Source organism: Perca fluviatilis, chromosome 18 (genome assembly GCF_010015445.1).
Source record: "Perca fluviatilis chromosome 18, GENO_Pfluv_1.0, whole genome shotgun sequence".
NCBI classification, from domain to species: domain Eukaryota; kingdom Metazoa; phylum Chordata; class Actinopteri; order Perciformes; family Percidae; genus Perca; species Perca fluviatilis.
The window spans coordinates 11248274-11261633 of NC_053129.1; the positions used below are offsets into that span (position 1 = coordinate 11248274).

Consider the following 13360-nt stretch of genomic DNA (forward strand, 5'->3'; position numbering starts at 1 on the left):
AAATGTGATGGAGAGATCTCTTTGCAGCCTCATGTCCCACATGAAGAGGTGTGGAGTTCTGACTCGTACAACACGTAACGTCATCGTCCGCTCGCTCGCTCGCTGTAAATGCAAACGTCGTCTTTTGACTCGTTAACGTTAGCTGTTAACTCTAACGTTTATGTAACGTTAAAAAATTGCAGCAGTAAGTTATCCCACCATGGAGAGCCACTGTCACTCTGACAGTCAACACTCGAGGTGACCGGACTGGCGTCTGATGTGTCGTATGAGCGCAAACGCTTATGTCGTCAAGGAGGTTTAATAAGAACTGCACACACCGCTACACGCAACTTGCAGTCAGGTGACACTCGGTGTAGCAGAGCCTTTACGATGAATTAACTGTGACATTTTAAAGCATGTTTAATAGTGAAATCGGTTAACCGCTGCATCCCTACTTTGGAGAAGGTTTTAATTTTGTTAACGTTTATATATATATATACACAAACACACACACACACACACACACCCCAAAATACAAACGAAACCAACGCACACACACACACAACCAAAACCCATAAATGTACAGTAGTAGTACAGTGTTCTGCAGTTTCTCACAGGTGGATCACTGAAACAAGTAGCCAGTTTCTGAAAGGTGGAGTAGGTCATTTTATACATTTTTGATGGTTTGTGTTTTTCTATGCAAGGTGAAACTTAGAGCTGGGCAATATATCGATATTATATCTATATTGTGATATGAGACTAGATATTGTCTTAGATTTTGGATATCGTAATATCGTAATATGGCAGAAGTGTTGTCTTTTCCTCGTTTTAAAGACTACATTACAGTAAAGTGATGTCATTTTCTGAACTTACCAGACTGGTGTAACTGTTGTATTATTATATCCACATTACTGATGACTATTTATAAAAAATCTCATCGTGTAAATATTTTAGGAAAGCACCAATAGTCAACACTACAATATCGTTGCGTTATTGATATCGAGGTATTTGGTCAAAAATATCGTCATATTTGATTTTCTCCATATCGCCCAGCCCTAGTGAAACTGAAAAACATAAGCAAGTAACTGCAACGGTTTAGAATGCTCTTGCTGACTTCCTACCATATGTCAATGGGCAAGATTTCACTCAATAGGCAGGTGATAAGTGTCCAGCTAACCACTTGAACACTAGAAAGGTCATCTCTAGTGCTAATCCCAAGACTCCATTCACTGAGTTTACTATGAAGAGACCAACGGATCAGCTCCTTCTCTCTTTTCATTCAATGTAAAGTCTACAGTGTGATTGACATTAGTTGAACCCATTTTTTTTTCACCTTTATGTATTGGGGGTTGCGTTTTTTGTTTTGTTTTGTAATCTTCCAACATAGTCTTGGTCATTTTAAGATAAAAAAAAATAAAAAATAAGAGAAGAAGCAAATAATCTTTCACGCAGACTCAATTCATTTAGTCTGCAATGCTTCGTTCGTGTACTTTGATCAACCCAAATTAGCATGGTTGTCACAACATGGTTTGGCGTGATCTGATTGTTTAACTCTGCACTGCTGGCGATCAATCATGTTTAGGACTCCTTACAGTCTACACATAGGCCTGTCACGATAAAAAATTTTGCTGGACGATAAATTGGCCCAGAAATTATTGCAATAAACGATAATATTGTCGTTCTGTCGAGACCATTTTCATCTAATATGATAATGGCATGACAATGCAGGCACACCTTTTCAAAGATCAATAAACTTTTATTTCTAAATAATTTTTAAACCGGAAATGGGAAACATTTAAAAAAAAACAAAAAAAAAAAAAAAAAAAAAAAAAAAAAAAAAAAAAAAGGCTTTTCTTTTTTTCAAAAAAAAAAACCCTTTAAAAAAAAACCAAACGCAATCAAAAACGCTAAATAAAATGGAAATTTTTCCAGCCTTCTCATTTATCATACAAATAATTGATTTATTGCATATGGCGACAGGCCTGTCTACACAGTCGCCCTTTCATGTAGTTTGTACTTTTTCGCCCCTTTGGTCCTGACGAAGACCCTGTCACGCCTACCTCGTTCGGTGCGGTCTTTTTGAATATTCAGTTTGATCCAAGCTAAAGCTGTGTTGCAACCCGTTTGTCGTCAAATACCACCGCTTTGTTACTGTTGTTGCGTTACAAAATGGACATATTGGGAATGAGAACGGGAAAATCCTGCATATTATACCTTCAAGACCACAGAATGTTGTTTTAGACTTCGAAAACATGGAACAAGCAATGCTGCGGTGTTTTTATGATCTGTCATTGTATTGAGGTTTGTTCTACATGGCTCTGTTTCTGTTCCAGAATAAATAGGTAAGGAAATGGGAATTTGTTCATTTAAAACCGGGTAAATAAGAAGAAAACAGGGCTGAGTAAGTATTACCTCTGATCCCTGTAGGAAAGTCTGCCTTTGCTCGCTCCCATTCAAAGGCAGTACAGAACTACAGAGGCTCTCTTTGAGTGTTTTAGGCGTTTGTGCCTCGTGGTCAATTATGTTATATTAAACATGTGAAAAAATAACTTGAACGAGACCTTTTGAAGACTCTTTCAAATACGCCTTTGAAGGTAAAGGCACAGAGATCACAAAAACAAAAAGCAACATTGCCTACAGCTTGCTAGGGTCTACAGTATGTATTCTAGGATCTAGATTTATTTTTTAAAATTTTTTAATTTTGTTATTTAAATGAGTCCTTGTACCAAAAATAGGCTAATTAAGCTAGAGAATGTATGGCGACATTTAGTATTCTTTGTTTTTGAATCCTATTGGCGTAAATGCTGATACTGTTACTGTAAAATGCATCAGTGTTGGTTCTTGTTAACACACGGTCATTGGATTTTATTTTATTTAGTTCCCGAAAGTTGGAACAGAGCACGTGAGCAGAGTGGAGCGGTGAAAATTTCTACTCCCTTGCTCACGGAGCGGTTCCTTCACTTCGCTCTGCCACTCAAAGCCATTCCAGGACGCTCTGCTCAATATTGTGTTGTGCTCACCTCTGATTTCACCCTGCTCCACTGAAATCGCTCAAAGCTTGCTCCATAAAGAGATAAAAGGCCTGTGCTGCACGGGCTCAGGCATGCTTCGAGCTCATGATGCAAGCGGGACCGGAGTGAAATTGGAGCGGGAGATAAGGCAACCCTAAAACTTTAAAAAAATTATATTGCTCGCCATACAAAATCCTCCCGCTCACATGCTACGGTTCCGAACACTTTTCTACAAAAACCTGAGCTAAAAGTTGGCGTGGTTCAAATAAACTCTCTTTGCGTTTGGTTTGATGATGTAGGCTGGCGTGAAAGCTGCCAATTGAACTCTGTGTGAAAAATTTAAACCTGGTCTCGTGTGGCTTCGTCTGGATGGTGAATACGAATCCGTATCGATGATGTCATCGCCACACCCCTCTTTTACACCCACGGCCGCTGACGCACACAAGTGCGGTGAAGCTAAGCGAGCATATCCCATCTCCATGGTCAAACCAGCTCACTTCATCTAAATACTTTGTCTCTGCTCCCTGACCCTTCCCTCTGGATTCTACACAAGATATATTGCTAACGTTATGTAGCTAACGTTAAACATCGCTAAAGTAGCTGACCGCTCCAGCAGCGACGTAACGTTAACGTTAGCTGCTATGGCTATCTGTTCATAAAGTGGAAGTAGACAACTTATCAACTAGCTAGCTAATCTGTCTGCTTATCAACTCCTTGAACGGATTATAGTAACTTTTACCACGGCTTATTGTAGAAAGGCTACTGCAAGAGAAACGTATAGATTATTAAAAAGACATCATTCATGGATCATTCATGTGTGTTTGACTGCCGATGTTAGAGCTAGCTAACGTTAGTGCGCTAACGTTAGCTCGCTGCTAGTGCGCTGCAATCATGCAAAATAAAAAGCAATCCAACAGCACATTATACAATGTAAACAAAGACGTTTTCTTGCGGCGGCCTTTATAAAATGAGCAGTGGTGAAAGTTATTATAGTCCACAGATGTATTAAGGGAGCGTTAGTCTAGCTACTCATGTTATGATGGGAAGTGGAAGTGACTATGCTCTTCTCCGTTTTTTTGGAGAATTTCTGTAGCAGAAACAGCGCCGCCTATAGGCCTGGAATATGAAGTAGCGTGTTGAGTAATTTACAAGTGGATTCGTTTGGATGCAACTATTCTTGAAACGAATCCAGGGAAGACTGGTAAAAAAAGATTGTTTTGATACGTGTGGACGTGGCCTAAGATCAAATGCATCTCTAGACTACAGTGAAGAAACCCCTTACATGGACAACTGGACTAAAGCGGGATGTATTGTTGTGGAAAATCTCTTTGGTGTTCGGTGATGAAGCTGGAAAATAAGTTTGTCTGACACGCTGGATTTCTCTAAGTTATTTTCTTTATTCTTTTGCAAAAGAAGGAGACAGTTTTAACAGACTGACAAGCAATCTGAGAAAGTGTGTCAGTGAACAAAGAAACTTCAGGGTTCTTATAGCTGAGCATGCTGACACTGCTTCTTTTACTGCTGAGTCTTGAGCTTTTTGTGGAAACCTTCTTCAGGTTGCGGAAAGCCTACTCATGTAGAGCTGAGCCCTGAGGCTTTCTGTGGAAAGCTTCCTCGAGTTGCGGAAAACCTACTCAGCCCTCTGCTTCATGTAGAGTGTGCATGAGGGAGACAGAGGGGGCCGCATAGGCTTGCATGACAGATACAGGAGAAGCTATGATCACTTTTTTAGAATAATAGAGTACTATACTTAATCCTTATAACTGATATATATTATATTATATAGAAAACAGAGTAAATATTGTATAGTATAAAGTTAATATATAAAATGATGAGAATATAAAAAAACATGGAGTAATGGATAAAATATGAAAGAAATATCACACATCAGTATGACGGATAAAAACTTTCCACTACAGTATGCTTCTGCGGGGGCTTTGAGCAGAGCTTACGCCGTAACCTACATAAGTGGCCTGAGGTTTATCGCAGCGTGTGGTAGAGCGAGTAGGAGCGTGACAGGGGTTGGATTCGGAGCGAGTACCGACTCTGGAGGCGCAGTGGGGGAAAAAAAGTGTCTCCCCTGTGCTTTCTGACCGTGGTCGGAAAGCTGTAGCAGGAAAAGTTAACCCTCTTCTTGATTTCATATTATTTATGGAGAAGGAGAACCAGGAAATGAATAGGAGAAATACCAACGCTACCAAGCCACTGTCAAGCGGATCAATCGCAGTTGTTGCGATCTGCGTCGCCGCGACCTGTAGTTAAATTTTTTGAGAGGTGCATGTCAGGCTACGGAGTAGGGTCTGCATCTACATGGACCTACGTACGTACGTACGTACGTACCTACGCTGTAGATATAATGCAGAAGCATAAATCCTGCTTAAGGCAGAATGAGCTTAGGCACATTGCTGACCAAATTACATTAAATATCTAATTTATTACTGATTTGATTCTTAATTAATTTCCACAATGGAGTTACTGAGAAATGTTGTCACAGAGGGTCTGAAAAATATCTTGGAACTAGGGTTCACATCGTAGCAAAATTCTACTGAGAGTGCTGTTTTGTTTTTCCAATCTTGTGTTGACGATAGGGCTGTTGGAACATGACTTTAAAATCGACATCCACCGAGCCAAAATGCTTATGTTATCAATAGTTAGCTCGTTCTGGTTTCCTAACTGTGTCGCGAGTTATAGGAGCTTAGCTGGGAGCTTCATGGAGACGTCTAAAGTTAATGTTAGCTGCCCTACAGCTGTCAGAGTTAGCTTTGACTTCATATATTACCTTCTAACAGCTGTATTCTCAGTAACGGGACAATCTGCAAGAGACAGGTTGCTTTTAGATCACTTAAATAGTAGTAGCAGCACCGTTTGGCTTAGTTATCAATGCAGTTAGCATCGTGGCTAACACTATTGTTAGTGTTACTTAGTTTATGACAAATCGTTTCGGCTGTTCTTTCTAACGTGATGTCATTGTGCTAACCGAGCACCGTTAGCCTTAACAGAGCCGCTTCACTACACTTGTTAGATAATGTTCCATTACAGGGTTCTCTGTTGATTTGTGTTTGTCGCTGTGTGCTCGTGGTGGAAAATAATGTAAACAGAGAGCGGCGTGCCAGAAATCCAATGCGCCATGATGTAGATCCCCTTCAAGGCCAGGCTGATGTTGGAAGTCCCTCTAGTGGACAGAACGTGTAACAACAACCACATGCTTATATTGGCATTGACAATGCATAAGCCGGAGTAGTGTAGTTTATAATAGGCTGCGTATGAGCATTAAATATTCTAATATTATTTGAATATTTAAAAAAAAAATACGAAATGAAATTAAAGTATGACATACTGTCCATGCAAAAGGGTCAAAGAAATTTCTCTGACAGACACACAGGGTTTTCTGAGTTTTACGTTACGAAAGTTTTGACAGCTGTGGGACCCCGTATGTCCTCAGTACCAAAGGGTTAGCACAGCTCTCAGAAGGCTTGTGTCTCCTGAGCAAACACCTATGCTGCTGAGCTGACCTTATCCCCTGGCTTCAAACGCCCGGGGGGGGGGGCATCATGAAAGGCCAAGCTGGATGCCTGTCGACAATCCTTGTGGTGCTTTGACAAGAATGATAAGGATAAAAACGTTTGTGTAATCTCTCCAGTCAGATTAAGTTTCACCTTTCCCGCAGTGGAGTGATGGCAGTGTATGAGTGTATGACGACTGAAGGCTTTCATTATGAATGTATCGGCATTTCCATGATAAAAAAAACAACAAAAAAACATAGTGTCATCTCCGATTTTTGTCTCAGTTTCTCATCTTCAGTCCAATCCTGCCATGTCAGGATGCTTATTGTCTCAGAAAGCTGCCTGGCACAAATCTAATATCAAGCTAGAGACAGGGAAGTAAACAGAAAGGGGAGAGAGAGAGATCTGTGACACATGATGAAATATCTCTGACAGCAGCAGGTGGCTCTGCTGCAATCTCCCACAATTCAACTAATGGTTCTATAGAGTCCAATATCGCTCTAAAGTTACTGACAGAATTTCACTAGGAAAAAACATGACATTAGCGTTCCCTTTCATATTTATTGTTGCGCCATTTTGAATTAAACTAAATTATTTATAAAGCTTTTGTATAAAAAGATAATGGGAACACTCTTTGATGAACAGTGGTATTGTGATAGGACTGAGAAAACAAGTGGTTGGTATTTACCGTAGCAGTGGAACAAGAGGGAGATAGACTCATTCAGCACAAATTTGATGGTCTGTAATTATCAGCATGCAAATATCACCCATCTGTGCTTTAATGTGGCCTTCAGTTTTTTCTCCACCAAAGGGTAACATTTCTAAAAAGACAGCAATTATTTAGTATTCAGCTGAGAATGCATTATTGTTTTTGCTTTGGCACAAATACTGCCAGTCCATCCAGTGCTGCAGCTGAAATTTATTAAAGTTCAGCTGGTGCTGTTCCACGATGATTACTACATTAGGCTGCACACTGTCAGTTGTTTTTAAGAAAGAATCATGAGATATATTGATGTAGAGTTTCAAAACATATGGTTAGTCAATTTCAGCACATATGGCCTCTATAATGTACTTGAGAAGTATCTGGTGTAAAGGTTCATTTAAGGAGACGTGATGTTTTGTTAGTCATTATAAGAACCAGGGTGTTGTGCAATTTGCCTTACGTCCTTCTCTTAATTGAGTAGATGTTTTTCACAGCAGACATTCTGGCTTGTCATAGTAGGAAAATCACACATCTGATTTAAGACATTAGAAACGGCCAGTTGAGCTAGTTTCAGGATCCTGGTACTGTGCATGCTAGCTCATGCTTTTATTTTTTTTTTACGTTCAAAAATATTCATGTAAGACAGTGGTTCACGTTTATGTTGTTTTTAAACCCCCTACCACTAGATGGCTATGCTGAGACACACCACTAGTGTCCTTGCCTAACAGTGCCGGAATTTTTGCTAGAAGCTAACAATGTAGCTATGGCTGAACTTTGGCCCACTTTAGCATATCAAAATGTGCTCACTAAGAACCTGTCAACCACAATCTCAAACTGGCAGTTTGATTTTCTGTGTACTGAATTCTTTACCTAAAGTAAACTTCTTTGACTTTTATGAACATCATGTCTTTTTTTAAATATTAGTTTTTCTAAAATTATACTTTCCAAAATCCCAATATATCGCCTTATGCACATTATCGAAATATATTGCAATATATTGAATCGTGACCGAAGTATCGTGATACGTATCGTATGGCCAGATTCTTGCCAATACACAGCCATATGGCTCACGGTCATGCCTTACTGGGACACTTAATGGAACTCCATCGTTAACAAAATGAATTTGCCGTGTTGTTCCTACTATGACAAGTCAGAATGTCTGCTGTAAAAAAAGAACTATTGACCGTTGGCTAAGCCCCCCGCCCCCTTAGTTACTGTTGCTACACCTGAGCGTTCTGTTACGGACATATTTTTATAATTTTAGAAACTAGGTCCTTGATTTCAGACAGAGGTAGACAAATAAAAGTTTCTCATTTCTAGCCAGTGGCCGGCAAATTTTCGAACTAAAATGATAGCTGTCGCCAGCAGATTTGATCAACTACAGCTAGCTATTTAAGCTAATGTTGGCTCCATGAGATGGAGGAGTATGCTGTCTCCAGGAGACTTTGTTTCCAGCTGACTCCTTTTAAATTGAGAACCATGTAAAAAATTAAATGAAATTAGAAGGTATGGTTGGGAAAAAACTAAGAACAAACTGATATTTTGTTTTAACGTGACCCTGTTTGGCTACTTTGCAGACGTCCTGCTCGTATTATGAAACCGCATGTTTAGCTCCTTTAACAGTTACAAGAGAAAAAGACTTTTAAGGTGAGGACTAACTGATGTGTTTGGCAAATGTAACACCATCTTTGGTAATGTTCTCTGGGGTTGCTGGAGTACAAACCTCCCCATATCTGATAAAAGGCAGAGCAGAGACACTTAACGTTAGCTTAAACTCTGATAGCATCCAGCACCATCTTAAGGGGAAATACTACACCGTGAAACGTGCTAGTTGTGAACAAGGCTTCTTTTAAGGTAAACCTGTAACGTGACAAACAAATATAACCTAGCAAGTGGTTGATGTGTTCCTTGGCTTTGGTTACTCCTGTAGTAGCAAGCTAGTTAGCCGGATTTTCTACTGATCGCAAAGTACGGTAAACATGTTCCTTACACTTTTGTTAGTGTGTTTTTGGTTTTGGACAGGACAACAAAACCCCACCATTTTCCAAATAGAGTGCTGATCGGGCCGCATTTTTTTCTGTCCGAGCCTGGCCCTCATCCGACAGAGCAGTAACCGAAGCCGGCCCCAGCCCGACAGGCATTAAGATTTTATGTCCGAGCCCGACCCAAGCCCGACACAGTTAAAATCTCGTATTTTTTTCTCATACCAATGACACATAACGTACGTTTTGTTTGTGTGGAAAGTCCGCTTTTATTAAGCAACTGTAGCAAGGCATTCGGAAATGTCAACAGATGAGCGCATTGGTGCACACGGGGCAACAAGCGCACGTTAACACAGGCGCGCACTTACATAATAATTCTTTTTAAATAAAAAATGTTCAGTGCCTCATCGCGCTGATGTGACCGAGCCCAACCCAAACTCATACATACATAATTTCTAAATATCTGTCCGAACCCGGTCAGACGGGCTCGGTTAGGGTATCCATCCTCTATTTCCAAACTCTTTAAATTCAGAGTATTGCTCTTACTACAGCCCCATTACTGAACACTCAGTTCTGGCACAATACACAAGCCAGTCAGCTACCGATTTTGTGTGAGTTTGTGTGCTGGTCATGTGTTTTGTGTGCTTCAGCGTGTTGGGTACATATTCCTGTATGCACGTAAACTGGTTACATGCTGTTACCCCTCTGTAGTGCACTAGTATACGTGCATTATGTGTCAAATGGATAAGACCTATTTAAGAGCATACAACACAATCGCCTACTCATTTACAACTGTGTGTCAAGCGAGATCTAGCTTTGGTGCAATAAATCACTCACTGACACACAATGTAATTTGCCATGTGATGCAATGAAGCATGCTTGAGTATCTGATGGCCAGAGGGCCAGTTCTTAAGACAGCTCTCACTTGGCTTCCCAGCACATCATAATTACTCTTGTTTCCCTGCTGGCTTGCAATCCGTCTCCATAGTGATCCATCTCTCTCTCTCTCTCTCTCTCTCTCTCTCTCTCTCTCTCTCTCTCTCTCTCTCTCTCTCTCTCACACTCACACTCACACACACACACACACACACACACACACACACACACTTCTCCCTTTGCATTTCTCTGAGCCCCCAATTAATCTCTGTAGCAGACCTTTCACATTCATTTTTCACATGTGTTCACATTCATACGTTTATTACATCAGTACATGAGTATCAACATCATGCTGTGTAAATTAAACATGGGGGGTGGGGGGGGGCTGGAAGTGGCAATAATTGAAGGTAATTCATTATGAAAGGGTTTTATACTATTAGGCTGGATCTGATCTTTAATAGAAACTCATGAATCCTCCTGGCAACCTTGGGATGAGTGCATGCTGCAGTGTTTTAATCCATAATGCATCACAGTATATGTCCTGGTCCCAGTGATCACATTAGCTCCAATCATTTCCATTTGACACATTTTGAATATTCAAAAGAACAGAAACGGTGCAATCATATCCTCATGAATAAAATGGTGCACCATTACAACCTTATGAAGACTGTAATTTACATTTCATGGTGGGATAACTTAAATGATAGCCCAAGGACAAGCTTAGTACTCATAGCCATCACTTATACACTTATATAGAGTTTTGAGGGAAACTTTTTTTGGCCTAATTTTGTTTCTCACATCTTTTAAAAATGATTCCTTAAGGCTTTTCCCATTACATGATTTCATTGTCACGGTTTTGGATAGGCTCTTTTTAATGATAGGTCATTTACTGGCGATATCCTGAGGTTGTGGATGCCAGGAGGACTAGCACTCATTTCAATGACAGTCGTAGTGAGCTCAGAACAATTATTGCCGGTTAAATAGTAAAAGACATGGGAAGGTAAGTGGAGATGGTAAAAAAAAAAAAAAAAAAAAAAAAAGTCTGTTGAAAGCTGTTTGAAGCTTTTTCTGTAAGTGTAACCAGTGTATCCACTGAATGTATGTAACTTTGAGTGTGTCTTTGATGTAATAAAGAAAAGGGATACATATACACAAGGAAAATATCCACATTGAAAAGCTGGCACGGAAGCATGGCTGTCTCTGCCAGTTGGTAATACCGAAAAGATTAAAAGAAAGAAGAGATTAAAAAGAAAAGTAGAACTATTTGCAGCACAAATTGAAGTCCTTAACTTAAATTTTCAGTTTTGGATTAGGGCTTCTGGTTTAGAAAGGCATATCATTTAATTCACAGGCTATTTGATGGACTCCCTGACTGAGAGACTGGATGAAAAAGCTTGAATGATGCAAAATGAGTGCAAAGTGTCAGATGTTGCTCTATCCCTGTACAGCAACGTATCCAGTAATAGCACTGCTGTGCCTTTCCATCTTTTTTGTTTTTTCACAGCTGCCGCGACTTAAATCCTGAGATAGGGGTCATGAAAAAAAATCCCTGAAAGAGAAATTGAAATAGAAACTGAAGAAGAGGAGGATGTGTGGGTTCAGTTTGGCAAACATCAACAATTTCATTCGCCATGTGAGGCCTGAGATGTGACAGTTTGACAAGTGGAAACCTCTGGGGAGATGCCTCCCATAACCCTGCATGAAATGAAATCTGGATTATCAGAGCTATCCATGAAGGACACCATTGGCCAGACATGAACTGCACAGTCACTGTGTGTATAAGCGTGTGTCCCGCAGAAAGTAACTATCTTCACAGACGTATCCACAGAGTAATTTAAAATAAGGTAAAACCAGTGAACAGTAGAGAATATGCAATGATTTGTGATCCAGTACGTGCTGTGCCTCGTACAGGACCGAGATGCTTCCTAACAACAGTTGAGATTGAACATGTTTTATGTGAGTTTTCCAGCAGAGGTTGTGGTCTAATATCACACCTAGAAATGTACATACACGCTTTCAACATTCACACCATCTATTTTAACATGTACTTGATTGTTTGACGTAGAATTTCCAACATGCTTGAATTTAATTGTAATTTATTACTGTCAAACCACCTTTTTAATTTGCTCATTTCAGATGTGATTAACTCCAGAAGCTGATGCAAATCCTCTCTGATACAAAAATTTGTATCTGCAAATCGGACACATTTTTAGAATGTATAGTATGTTTAGAAGGATGTTTTACGTAAGTCATTTATGTAGAGAATAAAAAAAGAATTGGCCCCAACACTGATCCCTGGGGGACACCACAAGCAATGTCCAAACAACATGTATTCACCCATCTTCACTAACGGTTGCCTGTTATAAAGATAGCTTCTCAGCCAGTTCAAAACAACCCCACTGATACCATACCGTTCTAGTTTACTGATGAATCTGTTATGATTTATTGTATGGAATGCTTTCTTCAGATCAATAAATACCCCAGCTGCATATTTGATTTGGCCTAACAAACTTGTGATTTCTTCATTTAGTTCAATGACTGCTAAAGATTTAGCTCTGTTGGGTCTGAATCTGTATTGACTGTTACTAAGTTGTGTTTATTGATGAATTTGTTTGGTCTGTAAAAGTTTTTGGAAAATTGAGGAAGCGGAGAAACAGGCCTGTAATTTGTGAAGCGATGTTTGTCTCCAGTTTTGTACAGCGCTATGACTTTTGCGATTTTTCATTTTACTTGGGAATTTACCAGTTTTGGAATGAGAAGTTACAGATGTGTGTTAGTGATTTGAGGTGAAAACATTACTGTGCCTTAATACAGCCATATTAGCATTGTTGTGGACTCTTACTTTGTGTCTCTTTTTGCACTCCTACGTCTATAGCAAGAGATACACTCTCATTTTAATCTATACAGCTGTATGGACCTGCCCCGTTAGGCTCAGCCCCGTCTCAAGGGTGTAAATGCAACCTGAATTGTTTATATGCACTTCAAGTCTATTTACGCAATACATATGTAAACGGGAGGTTGATGCCCAATAAAAATTGCCTGAATAAATATATGAATCTACATTTTGCAACCTTGACTGAGCAGAGGTGCTGTGTGTCTGTACAGCGCCAGAGAGCGGCACACTCTGCTCCACTCGGCTGGGAAGCAAGACACGGAAACGTCTTGGGTATTGAGGAGCTGTAGTGTTTATTCATGAACAAACTGTAACGTACGCTGTACATTTGCCCCGCTGCTCGAGGCATTTAAATTGGCCGACCAGACGGAACCAGTATAGACATTCACCGCAAGCATACAATGGTTCAAGGA

General features: G+C 40.0%; 1 long non-coding RNA gene across 1 annotated transcript in view; it reads left to right on the forward strand.

Annotated features, from left to right (window-relative positions):
* The window catches only part of LOC120547013, a 39198-nt gene extending 26648 nt beyond the window's left edge, over positions 1-12550 (forward strand). Inside the window, exon 2 of the long non-coding RNA XR_005637013.1 lies at positions 11559-12550. This is a non-coding gene — a long non-coding RNA (uncharacterized LOC120547013). The remainder of the gene's footprint in view (positions 1-11558) is intronic.
* The last annotated feature ends 810 nt before the right edge of the window (positions 12551-13360 follow it).